Source organism: Humulus lupulus, chromosome 5 (assembly GCF_963169125.1).
Source record: "Humulus lupulus chromosome 5, drHumLupu1.1, whole genome shotgun sequence".
Lineage (NCBI taxonomy): Eukaryota > Viridiplantae > Streptophyta > Magnoliopsida > Rosales > Cannabaceae > Humulus > Humulus lupulus.
Genome location: NC_084797.1, coordinates 171735605 through 171749705, shown reverse-complemented (window position 1 = coordinate 171749705; position 14101 = coordinate 171735605). Strand labels below are relative to the sequence as shown.

Here is a 14101-nt window from a genome sequence, read left to right as displayed (position 1 = left end):
TGTATTGGTGCCCTTGATTCATTTGGGGTTGGTTTTGTCTCCATGAAAAGTTCGGATGGTTTCTCCAATTTGGATTGTAGGTGGATGAAAATGGGCTATCATTTGGTTTCCCATAAGAATGAAGAGCATTGGCCTCCTCAGAAAAGGCTTCTTGGTAGGAAGGACATGATTGGGCATTATGGCAAGGACTAGAACATATAGAACATACATCTTTTCTTGGTTGTATTGGAGAGTTTATAGTTTGGCTTATGGCTAAAGCTTCTACTTTTCTTGCTAATTTATCTAAAGATGTTCTTAAGTCTACTTCTTCTTTTACTTCATACCTTCCTCCTCTTTTTGGTGAACTAGTTGACCTAGACCTAGGATCAAAATAATTCCATTGTTGTGAATTGACAGATAAATCTTCAAGGGCGTCCCACGCCTCTTGTCCTTGAAATTTTAAAAAATTTCCAGTATGCATAGATTGAATCATTTGACGATTAGAGGGAGTCAAACCATCATAAAAATATTTTACAAGTCTCCATTTTTCAAAACAATGATGAGGACATTTTAATAATAAATCTTTAAATCTTTCCCAACATTCATAAAACTCTTCATTATCTTTTTGAAAAAACTCGGAGATTTCTCTCCTTAGACTATCAGTTTTAGACATAGGAAAAAATTTCAGTAAAAATTTATTATAAAGTTGATCCCATGTAGTTATAGACCCCGTGGGAAGGGAATTTAACCAAGCTTTTGATTTGCCTTTTAATGAAAAAGGGAACAATCTTAGTTTGACCGACTCATCAGAAATTTTTTGAAATTTAAATGTTGAGCAAATTTCTAAGAAATCTTTGACATGCATGTAAGGATCCTCTCTGTCTAACCCATAAAAAGATGGCAATAATTGAATGATTGCTGGTTTAAGCTCAAAATGAGTAGCAGAAGTAGTAGGTAAAACAATGCATGAAGGAGCATTAGATGAAATAGGTGCAAAATATTCAAGCAAAGTTTTTTTCAGGCACAACATTTTCATCAACAGGATTAGCAATAGGTTCTATGATGCTCAAATTTTTACTAACACTTTCAATTTCAAACAAAGATAAACGTCTTTTTACTAATCGTTTTTTAGAGTTACGTTCCCAATGATGCATACAATTTTCACAAACAAGGTAACAATGATAATCTCAAACAAGCAATTTTCTGATGTGGAAGATCAGTTAAAACCGCAACCACAGAGCATACTTAGAATTTTTAGAGATTTCACAACAATAATTCTTATGGTTTACTTGTCCCCAGGCCTATTTGATTCCACTTACTTGCGCACTACTAACAACTCCCCGAGGTTAATTAGTAGAGGCGGATGGGAATTTTGTTCAAATTTCCTTTAAGCAAAAATTGCTTATGGTGAAAGGACAAGATTTAGGTTTCTCTTTTTTTTTTTTCAAGTATTTTTCACAATGTTACACTAAAATATTAAAGAAGACAAAGAAAAATAAGGCAAAAATTAAATAAGGCTAAAATTTAGGCAAGAGTAGGGAGGCATAGCATGCCATCAACCATAACAAAATTAAGGTAAAAACTAGGAGGCACAAGTGCCATCAACTCAAACATAAGATAGAGGTCTAGGAGGCAAAATTGACATCAACTAGTAATTTGCGGAAATTAAATAAAATAAAAATTACAACAATATAAATAAAGAAAATTACAACAAATGTTAGGAGGCACAAGTGCCGTCAACTAACAAAGATATAAAAGAAATAAAATTACAACAAAATTATACCAAAATTAGGAGGCACAAGTGCCATCGACTATAAAAATTAAAAGGATAGATAGGAGGCACAAGTGCCGTCACTAAAAAAAAACAATAAATATAGAAATATAAGTATATTTTTTTTTATGGGTGGTTGAACCGTCCCAAATTTCTTTTTATCTTTTTTTTTTAGTTTTTTATAGATATATATTTTTTTAGTTTTTTTTTTAAGTGCAAAAATTAAAATAACTAGTAGAAGAATTTACTAACCTTGAGATAATTTTCGTTTCTTTTCTCTTGCAATTCCCCGGCAACGGCGCCAAAAACTTGATGGACCCAAAACGGGTATGTTTAAATATTTATACTCGCAAGCGCACGAATCGTATTTATAGAATAGTTTTCGTGTAAGCACGCGGTCGAACCCAAATGAGTTGTCTAAAATAAAAAAAAGAAAACTATTTTAAATCAAAAGTAATAAATTCTAACCTAGTTCCAAAGATTGATGAGTTTTAATATTATGAACATAAAATAAAAGATTGAAAAATAAAGCTATTTAAGAGAATGAAAATAAACCAATAATGATTTGACAATAAGTGTTAAAAGAAAAGATTATTAAGATACTAGAATCCACAAAATGTAAGTTTAATAATATTTATTAGTATATTGATTCCCAAGTTTTAGTGATAGTTAAAATAATTTAAACTATCCTTTTCCAAAAAGATTTATAATTTTAAACACAAATTTCTTATAACAAGATAGGATTTTTCTTCACTTTTCAAAATTATAATTTCAAAGCATTTAGTGTAAATCAATCTAATGAAATAACAAATAAATCAATGAACATTATTTATAAGGCAAAACATAATATTTTTGTTCTAAGCATGGATGTGTACAATTTAATGACACATCTTACACAAATAATATTATGTTTATGCACTAATGAAGAACAAAGTGTAAATATGTTCTAACAATCTAAAATACAAGATATTTAAGATGAAAGAAATATATGAAGAAGAAAAATCCATAGACTTTGTTGCATTACAAGGGAAATCAACATACAACATAAATATTACCTAGTTACAAGTTGCTTCATCATGATCTTAATAATCTTATGAAAAAGATTAGAAGCACATAACTAGAGTAGAAATTACAAAATAAATGACATACATACTTGCAAAATGCTCTTGAAAAACCCAAATGGAAGAGAGAATGGTAGAGAGAAAAAGATGGTAACCAAAACATTAAGCACCCCAAAATGGTCTTCAAAACCCTTATTTATAGCCAAAATTAGATTATTAAAATAATCAATTTAAATTAAGTAAATTGATTAAATTAATAATAATATGGTAAATAGGGGTAAATTGTAGGAGTGATGATGATTTTGGGGTAAAAAGTGTATAGAAAATAGGTAAAAAGTTGGCAATTTTGTCATAGGGGACAAAATGCAAAATGATGGGCTCAAGAGGTGTTGTATGGCAGAAACAGGCGGCTGGGGGCTTTGGGGCCTGCTGGGCGAGCTGGGGACCTGGGCCGGTTGGGCTGGACAAGGGGACAGGCCCACGGTGGTCTTGGCTAGGCAAAAGAGAAAGCCCACGTTTGGGCTATGCTGAATTTGGTGCTTGGCATGATGGCTGAAGGCCTCATTGATGCAGCTGGGACAGGTGGCGCGAAGGGGGAGATGCTGATTGAAGGCAGGCGGCTGGGTGCTTCAATGTGAGGTGATGCTGAGAAGTTGGGGAGGCTGAAAGGGCTGGAGCAAGGCTGGGCCAACGTGGGCCTTGGAGTGGGCCTGCTGAAGGAGATGGCTTTTTGCCACAATTTGCTATTTTCTCTTCATAAATGCCACTTTTATTTTCTTTTCTCTTCTTTTTTCAAGCATACAACATAATTCCTACAAGATGAAAATAAATTAAATAACTATCAAATATTTTCAATTATAAATAAATCATATTAATTATTTGAAAATATTGATTATAACTTAATTTAATATAGCATTTAAGTTCAAAAGAATTACACTTTTAACTTCTAACTTAACAATACAAATTTAATATAATTAAATTACAACATAATATAATAAAATATCTATAAAAACATATAAAAATATATAAAATCAAAATAAACCTAATAAATTCAAAATTACTTAAAAACTTAATAAATCAATTAAAAACTCAAGAATTAAGCAACAATTAGCACATAAAAAGTGGTAAAATAACTCTATTTTGTAGAGTTATCAGCAGTCTCAAAAAATCCTTTTGAATTATGGAAAGGTTGGAAACCGAGTTTGCAACATGTACGCATTTGGGGATGCCCATATGAAGTTAGGGTATATAATCCACAAGAAAAGAAATTGGACCCAAGGACCATAAGTGGGTACTTTATTGGATACGTTGAAAGGTCTAAATGTTACAAATTTTATTGTCCATCTCATAGCACTAGGATTGTGGAATGAAGGAATGCAAAATTTCTTGAAAATGCCTTAATTAGTGGGAGTGATCAATCCAAGGACTTAGGTTATGAGAAAGATCCTTCAGAACCCTCCACCTCAATGACAAGATTGATTGTGGTTGATAACACCCCTGCAGTCCAAATGGATGTTGAACCACCACAACCAATTGTTAAAGATCCACAAGTCAATGATGAAGTTCAAATGGATCAAGTTATTCAAGAGTTGCCTATAATTGTTGAACAACAAGCTGAATCACCTACTCCCTAAGAGCCTCCTGGTGTAGCCTTAAGAAGATCCACTAGGACAACAAAATCGGCAATACCTAGTGACTACATTGTGTATTTGTAAGAATCTGACTACAATATTGGAGTCGAAAATGATCCAGAAACGTTTTCACAAGCTATGAATAGCAAAGAATCGGAACTGTGGTACAATTTCATAAATGAAGAAATGAATTCTATGAAGAGCAACGGAGTCTGGGATCTTGTTGAGTTGCCTAATGGGGCGAGGGCTATTGGGTGTAAATGGGTCTTCAAAACAAAGAAAGACTCATTAGGCAACATTGAGAGACACAAAGCGAGACTCGTTGCTAAGGGATTCACTCAAAAAGAAGGAATGGACTACACGGAAACCTTTTCTCTGGTATCTAAGAAAGATTCCCTCAGAGTTATCCTGACATTAGTTGCTCATTTCGATTTAGAGCTGCAGCAGATGGCTGTGAAAACTGCTTTCCTAAATGGTGACCTAGAGGAGGAGGTATACATGAAACAACCAGAAGGATTCTCCTCTAGTGATGGTGAGCATTTGGTGTGCAAGCTTAAGAAGTCCATCTATGGTTTAAAACAAGCGTCCCGCCAATGGTATTAAAAATTCCATGATGTCTTCCCTTCTTTTGGATTTGAAGAGAATGTCATGGATCAATGTATATACCAGAAGGTCAGTAGGAGAAAAATTTGTTTTCTTGTTTTATATGTGGACGATATTCTTCTTGCAACCAATGATAAGGGCATGCTACATGAGGTGAAGCAATTTCTCTCAAAGAACTTTGAGATGAAGGATATGGGTGATGCGTCTTATGTCATTGGCATTAAGATCCATCGAGATAGATTCAAAGGTATCTTAGGTCTATCTCAAGAAACATACATTAACAAATTTTTAGAGAGATTTTAGATGAAATATTATTCACCAAGTGTTGCTCTTATCGTTAAGGGTGATAAATTAAATTTGAGTCAGTCTCCAAAGAATGATTTTGAAAAGGAAGAAATGAAGAACATCCCATATGCTTCTACTGTTAGAAGCTTGATGTATGCTAAGGTGTGCACAAGACCCGACATTTCCTTTGTTGTCGGAATGCTAGGAAGATTTCAGAGTAACCCGAGATTAGACCACTGGAAAGCTGCAAAGAAAGTTATGGGGTATCTTCAGGGTACTAAGGATTACAAACTCACGTTCAAACGAACCGACAACCTAGAAGTAGTTGGCTACTCATATTCAAACTTTGCTGGTTGTACTGATTCAGGTAAATTAACTTCTGGTTACGTGTTTATGTTTGCCGGTGGAGCTATATCATGGAGGAGTAACAAACAGACCTTGACTGCTACTTCTATTATGGAAGCCGAGTTCATTTTGTGTTTTGAGGCTACATCGCATGGTGTATGGCTAAAGAGTTTCATTTAAGGCCTTAGAGTTGTAGATTCCATATCTAGGCCAATGAAAATGTTCTGCGACAATTCAGTTGTTGTATTCATGGCTAAGAACAACAAGAGTGGTAGTCGAAGCAAGCACATCGACATCAAGTACTTAGCCGTGAGATAAAGTGTTAAAGAAAATAAAGTGGTCATTCAACACATTAGCACTGAATTGATGATTGCTGATCCTATGACGAAAGGCTTGCCACCTCATAAATTCAAGGATCATGTAGTGAACATGGGACTTGATTCCCTTATGTAAATTTATTGTACAAACTGAAGTTATTATCAATGAAACTCTTATTTTGATGTTTTCTCATATTTATGCGCATTTTAATTTTATTTGAGAAAATTAAATAGGACCTGAATAAACATATGGTTTATTCGTTTAAGTACATAGCCACATAAAGTACATTGTTATGTAATAAATATATTGAGAGCATGGAAGATAATACTCGTCATAAAAAGATGACATATCGCCATGATTCATGTGTTTATTATCTAACAGGGATAATCGTCGGGCTTAAGTAATACATTAATTTAAATGCTGACAAAGTGGGAGAATGTTAGAATATTTAATTAAATAGTATATAAAATCAATTTGTTACAATTAATTGATTTATTATATCAAAGTCAATATTTTATTTATTGACAAAATATTCTAATTAATGGTCAACATTATTTGTTACCCGATTTTGTTTGTTACCCAATTTTGCATACCCAACTGATTAAGAGAATATCTCAATCTGTAAAAGAGACTCTCATGCTAGGTCTCACTCTATAAATATAGAGTATCAGTCTCCAAGCTCACTGCTCATTCTAACTATCAGTAACTTCATCTAAAAAAAGTTAGTGAGAGCTTGGAAGCCCGAGTACTCGTTCTAATTCTTTTCTTTTTCTTTTTCTTTTGTAGATTTAAAGCTTCTAGATCGTGGTTATCAATTGCAATGGCTAGAGGTATACAATATTCGATCCTCTATTTGTATTTGTTAAATCTATATATTAATTCTGGATACATGGATAAAATTGTTCATATGCATACATATATTTATTTTAATCTAACAATAATACGACCTTCCACTTCTTATCATTTGTTAACAGGAAATACAACTTCATTTAGTAGAGAACACGACACAGAAAAGAGAAATCAAACGTTACAAGTCCTCTATTAACTTGTTGATAAAATAAATAAAGGAAAGGGATACAAAGTTGGTAAAATAAAACTGTGTTAGACGCAGACACTATGTCACGTCAGAACAAGGGTTGTGTCAAAGAATTTGGTAGAGTCCTAGACTGGAATTCACATATGGAATTGCAGTACAAGGAGCCATTTTTCAGTACATCTAGTGAGAAGTTATTGTACACCAATCAACGCAGGTCGAAAACACACAAAACATAAAGGGGTGTGTTATACCCAGATTTCGAGCTATGTTAAATATGACCTCGAAAGTTGGATTCGCAGCAAGTGGACTCATAAGGTTTAAAGTATGCTCCAGGATTAAATATCGAGCCTGCAAGACATAGACGACCTCGAATACGGTGACCTCGAAGTGTTCATGATCTCGAAAGGTAGCTCCGGAGACGCATCCATCCTCAGGGATGACCTTGGATCAGGGGTCCCGAGCTCGACGCACATACGATCTCGAAAGCCATGTGACCTCGGGAGATGTCTCTAGCTCGAAAGCTGACGAGAAACCTGGGAAGCTAAGGCCTTGGAGATATATGATAAAAACCTTGAATATCTATAAGTGTTGTCCATACGAGATGTAATCCTCATTTATTACTGTAAATCCCCTAGAATCGTGGGATATTATTTGGTCAGTTATACGTCCCCTGGTCTTCAGGGGACGTTTCCTTTTATATCTGATTATAGGCATTTAAAGCCAATTATTTAATTTACACAAAAAGAGTAACTACTCAAAATATGTGAGATAGTATTCTGCAGCCTTCTCTATAAATAGAAAGGTCATGCACCATTGTAATGGATCGAAATTCTGAAGCTTGAGAGAAAACTCTGAAGAATTCATGCTTAAAAATTTTCAGAGATAATCTTGAGTTTAGTAACAGAGACTCGTGGACTAGGCAGATTTAACTGCTGAACCACGTAAAAATCGTGTGTTTGTTTTGTTATATTTTAATTGGCCATTATCAGTTATTGTTTACGTGCTCTCCTTTCACTGTTGACGAAAAACGACGTCAACAGAGTGCAATGCATGCATTAAGATTGTTAGCTATTTAGTTCTTCTTATATAAACAAGAACAGGACTATGTAGATAATTATAAAAATATTCAGTCCCCTTGCGAGAAAAGTGGAAGTGGTTACTTTTGTCAAGTGCCAAAGATTGCCCTCTTTCGTAAAATGACCATAAAAGAATTTCGAGTTACCATTTGTTTATACTTATGGTCGCTCAATGGAAGTTATTTTGATAATTTAATTTTCTCAATATTGTCATTTTATTTCTTTAGATTCCTATGAGGATTAAACCAGAAATATGCTTACACATGATTGCAGATTATTGAAAACCGCAAGAGCCGCCTCAGGTAAACCCGTTGTAACAAATGCCAAGCCCCTGTTTCTGGTCTAGTTATACACACAAAGCTAAGCCACCACAACAAACCAACACAAACCCAGATCAGAAACACAAAAAAAATAACCAAAACCCTTCAAAGTAAACATTGAAATTCATACGAAGTAACGAATTTTCAAAAAGACAAAACGAAAGAATAATAAGAAAATTGAAAAACTCACCTCAACGTCTACAGCGGTTCCGTACTTCTCAAAAAGAGCACGAATATCTTTGGGGGTATAATTCCAGGGCACGTTCTGGGAATATAATCTGCCTTTATAAACTTCCTCTGTGTCTGACTCAAGTTCTTCTCTTTCACTGGCACCACTCACCAGAGAAGACTCAAGAGCTTGCTCTTGGGGGATAAGTTGATAATAGCCACTTTCACGATTAATTACGATCGAGATTGTTATCCTTCTTCAATTGCAAACTACATAGAAGATTACAGTACACATGTGATGCAGCGAAAGGTCTTTCAATTAACAATGATATTAAAATGTCTCTTATTGATAATTTGGTGTAATTTTTTTTCCTCTGCCATTTGATTCTTGACCACAAACTGAGTTTTGGAGGAATTTGTAATATTAAGACACCCAATAAAACACATAATAATGAATACACTCAGAAACTAATACAAATAGAGTGAAATTGATGATGAAAACTCTGTTAAAGACTTCATCAAATATTAAGGCAGACAGCTAATTATCAACAAGAATTAGAAATCACATTTGCAACCCTTATGAACAACATCCCTCGAACCATTTGGTCCTGAAAATGGTAAGTTTATAGGACAATCTGAAATAAGATATTTGTTAAAGGAAAATATACCTACTAACAGTCAGACCCAGTTTTAGAGAAGAGAATACTAATTTAGTAGAACAGACTTGAATTAAAGGGAAAAAAACATCTGAATAAAGTGTTGTAAATGATATTACTCAAAGGGTTTATACCTCAAAGACAGTTTAGAAATTAGGTGGTTGTGCAAACTTTTGCATTCGGTTCGCAGCCACCACCTTTCATTTTCGTGTAAACTGCATAAGCATGGTCTGGATTCCCTGACAAGTTGTATGCTCGAATTAGAGCATTGTAGGTGAAAACATCAGGTTCAAGACCCTTAAGCTGAAGTTCTTCATATACACTCACTGCTTGATCCACCATTCCCACAATCCCAAGATTGAGTATTAGTTTGTTGTATGAGCTAAGAACAGGAAGAATTCCTCTGATCTGCATTTCAGTGTAGAGTGATAGCGCTTCTTCTTCCCTCCGTGATCTTCCAAGTGCATCAATCAAAAGTTTAAAACAAACTGAATTAAGACCAAGGCCAGACTGCTTTAGTTCCTCAAAGTAATACAGAGCATCATCATTTTTTCCTAAAAGGCAGAGAGAATTCACAAGAATCGTGTAACTCTTCAAGTCTGGTCTTATTCCTTCCTCAACCATTCTTTTGAATAACTCATTGACAGTTTTCACATCTCCAGTTTTCCCAAACCCATTCATAAGAATATTGAAAATTGCACAGTTAGGTTTGCATCCATATTTTGCCATCTCCTCAAAGAAATGCATAGCTTTTTCATGTAATCCTGACTTAAAAAATCCATCAATGAGCGGGCCGTATGTATGAGAGGAGGAAGAGAAATCACGACCTACATGATCATAGTAGAAATTGATAGCCTCATTAACACTATTAAATTTCACTAAACTAGAAATGAGTACATTATATGTGACTGTGTTAGGCTAGCGTCCCCTATTACACATCTCTTCATATAATCTGAAGAGTTCAGTAAATTTTTTATGCCATGGAAACTGGCACCTTATCATTCTTACAGAGACGATCCTGGATAGTGTTAAAAGTTCTTGTGTTTGAAGGACTACCGTGCTCTACCATACTCACAAATATTTCAATTGATTTTTGGACATGGCCTCCTTTCATTAAACCAGCAATTAACGCGTTGAAGATATCAACTGAGGGAGTGAGTTTCATGTCTTTCAGTCGGTAAAACAATTGCCAAGCTTCATCTACTCGATCATTCTTGAAAAGCATGTCCATTAAATAATTAATTATGAATAAATTAGGCTAACACCCTTGTTTCGCCATCTCAGAAAGTAACTTAATGGCTTCATCTACTCTCCCTACCTTACCATAGCATCGCATCATCAGGTTGTAAGTCACCGAATCAGGAGAAAGCCCACTAATTTTGATCCCATTAAAAATTTCTTTTGCTTCTTGAACTCTTCCGGTTTCAACAAGACTATATAGTTGGAACAATGCCTTTACTTTTCATCAGCTCAAAGGTCTCAACACCTTTAACAGAATCACCAGACTTTCCATAGTAGTCTATGAAAACGGTGTATGTACTAGCAGTAGGCATGACACCCAGAGATTCCAGACAACTGAAAAGTTTTAGAGTCTCATCCAATCTACTTGCCCTTAATAGTCCTCCAACCAAGGTGTTGTATGTATGAGGATTTGGTGAGATCCCATTCTTCTTCATGACACCCAGAGTACCAAATGCTTTGTCCACATTGCCTGCTTTGCATAAAGCATCAGTAAGATTGGTGAACGTAACTACATCATGGGAAAAATCATCAGCTTCCATTTCATCCCAAATTTGTTTAAGAGTTTTTTCATAAAATTTTTGTTTTTAAAATTTTTAAACACAAAAGTAGAAATATAATTTTATTTTTGTTTCTTTATTTTTAAAAAATAAAAATATATTTGGTAACCATTTTTGCTTTTTTATTTTTAAAAACAAAAAATAATAAACGTTTTTGATAACTTTTATTTTTATTTTTTGTTTAACAATATTTGGTGTTGATTTGAAGAAGATAAGAAAAAAAAAATTAAATGAAAAATTGAAAACGGTTTAAAAAAATTTTGAAAATGAAAAAAATTCTATTTTCAAAATTTAATGAATTTTAATTCAAATTTAAAAATTAATAAATAAAAACAGAGTTACCAAACACATTTTATATTAACTTGTCAAATTTTTAATTAATTAAATAAAATATTATTTGTTTAAGTGTCACCAAACAACACTTGTCCAACAATTTAACGTAAGTTACACGATCAGGACGATCAGGTTTGTGACTACTAGCTTTCATCTTTACAAACAACGCCTTTGCATTACCAAATTTACCTGCGTTACAGAGAGCATCAATGAGAACTGTATAAGTAATAACAGTTGGCTCGCATCCCTCTTTGTCCATTCTCTTCAATACATCATAAGCTTCATCAATTTTCCCGGCCCTTCCAAGAGCTCCAATGCATATGTTAAATGTATATAAATTGGGCCAATCCCAAATGTTCCATCTCTTCTAACAAACCCATTACAGTTTTGAGTATCCCTTCGCTTTCCAAAGGCAACAATAAGTGTTAAATAAGTCTTCAAACTGGCTTCATCCCTTCCATGAAACCTCCGAAGCCTCCCTACAAAATCCTGACTGGAGAAGTAAATAGATCAACGCATTATAAGAATACGCATTCAAAACGAACCCAACCTTTCTCATCTTCTCAAGCGCAGTCGGTGCTTGTTGAATTCCACTGCTTACACAAAGACCTTCAAACGTAGCATGATAACTGTTCAAATTTCGATGAACTATTTTCTTTTGCATGAAATCGAAAACAGTAGCCATATTCTCCATGGTCCACCCTTTTATGAGTCACTAAGACTTCAACCAGCAACAATCATAAATTATGAAAAAGCAGAATTCGGGTCCGTTGTAGACTTAAGAACTTTATAACCTCTTCTGAAGATTTCACAACTTTATTCTTCTCCTTGGCCAGCTCCTCCCCTTCTTTTGGGATTTTCATAACAAACCCACATAAATCCATTTGTTTTCTCCTCAATGTCGATCTGTTACCCAAGTAGCCATATGTGCAAACCTTTAAATTTCCAAAGTTTCTTCCTTTAAATGACTCTATGACTTGAAGCAGCTATTGCAGTCCCCGTAAAAGCACAACTGAAACTACTACAATACATACTCGAAGAGCAACCTGTTAACAAATCCATGAAAGAACTAGTACTCGAGTGGGGCGGCGATTCGACTGGGTCTGCTGAGAGTTAGTGAGGTCAGGTGATAGATTATGTTTCGAAGAGGAGAGAAAGAAGTGGGGAATGGGAGGAAAATTGTGGAGAATGGGAAATTTTAAAATTTTATCAAATAGTTAGAGAATAATGTTTGGAAAATTTCACCATTCATACTTGTACAAAATGGTGAATGAATTGTATATTTTATTCACGTAAATCACATATATTTATACAACATTAGAGAAACTAAATTAGGAAGATAGGAGAGAAAATAAGAAATAAAATAATTACAATTGATCCTAATTTTTAGCTAATTTTCAGCTAATATTCTAATACTCCCCCTCAAGCTGGAGCATAGATGTTAATTATAATGCCTTAAATTTTCTAATAAGGTTTAAGACCTTGATTAAGAAACCGGGAGGGCCATAATTGATTTATTATGATATTTAATGATTATATGTATGTTTATGTGGATTATATTATTATATGATGATAAATGCATGCATATGAGTCCACATATAATTATTAGGGCATTTTGGTAATTTGGCCTGTGAGGGTGTGATTGTGTATTTTCATGCATGTGGGTGAATTATAAATAATACCACATTATATGTGGATCGATTCGAGCCATTCGGCATGAGACGATCATGGAATGCAAGTTTTCGATCTAGTCATAACGAGATTAAGTTTAGGGCTCGGAGTGAGTCTCGGGGTAATTTGGTGATTAGAACGTTGCCGGAAATTAGAGGGTAACGAGATATGAATTATTGGTATTTGAGAATATTGAGAATAACGAGAATTGGAGGGTGTTAATTATAATTAACGAGATATGCAGGAAATGACGATTTTACCCTTGGGAGTCTTTAGAAGCCTTTAATTGACCTAGGGGCAATATGGTCATTTGGAAAAGGATATGTATCATTTAGAAGGTTGTGGAATTGTAAAAAACAGAGCATCATCATCCTCATCTCTTTCTCTCCCGTACATGTTCTTCTCTCCTTCTTCCTTTTGATTTTTGAGAGTCAATTTGAGGATTCAAGCTAGGAGAGCAAGGCTTGAGGGCTTAGGACCTTGGTTCAATCATTGAAGGGGATCTAAGTCAAGCTTGAGGTAAGGAATTCAGTCATGAAAATCTTTGGTTTATACCCTGTTTTTCTAATAAGTTTCATTTGAGGATTTTGATGTGCTAGTTGGGAATTAATGGAAGTTCTTGAGTTTGGTTGCTTGGGTTTTGATGAGGGTGCGTTGTAGATGAAGTTTAGGGGTTGAATTAGATGTTTGGAATTGGTTTTGAGGCTTGGTTTCAGTGGGAAATCGCAAGGAGGGAAACCAGAAAAGTTTCTGGTCTGCTAATGGCGCCCCAGCGCTAGGCAGGGCAAATTTTGGGCTTCTCTAACTTTGGGGCAGCGCCCCAACGCTAGTGAATTTTCCAGCAAGCCTATTTTAGGGCTCAAGGTGACTTTTAAGGCTCGGGGGTTGGTTCATTTACCCCGTTTGGGTAGATTAAGAGTCCCGAGAGTGCGGGATGGATCCCGAGAGTGTGGTTTTAGATTATAAACCTTTTTATGATTTATTTTATTGATGGGATTCCATATTTGGTTATGACTAGGTGACCGCTAAAGGATCAAAGGAGTGATCGT

At 34.7% G+C, this 14101-nt stretch overlaps 1 non-coding gene and 1 pseudogene across 1 annotated transcript; one reads left to right on the top strand and one right to left on the bottom strand.

Annotated features, from left to right (window-relative positions):
• Nucleotides 1–530: 530 nt before the first annotated feature.
• LOC133780879 (small nucleolar RNA R71) lies at nucleotides 531–637 on the top strand. Its single transcript, XR_009869687.1, has one exon. It is a non-coding gene; the product is annotated as a small nucleolar RNA R71 (small nucleolar RNA).
• An 8762-nt stretch (nucleotides 638–9399) lies between these two features.
• On the bottom strand, nucleotides 9400–12513 carry LOC133833835 (pentatricopeptide repeat-containing protein At4g31850, chloroplastic-like; annotated as a pseudogene).
• Nucleotides 12514–14101: the final 1588 nt, after the last annotated feature.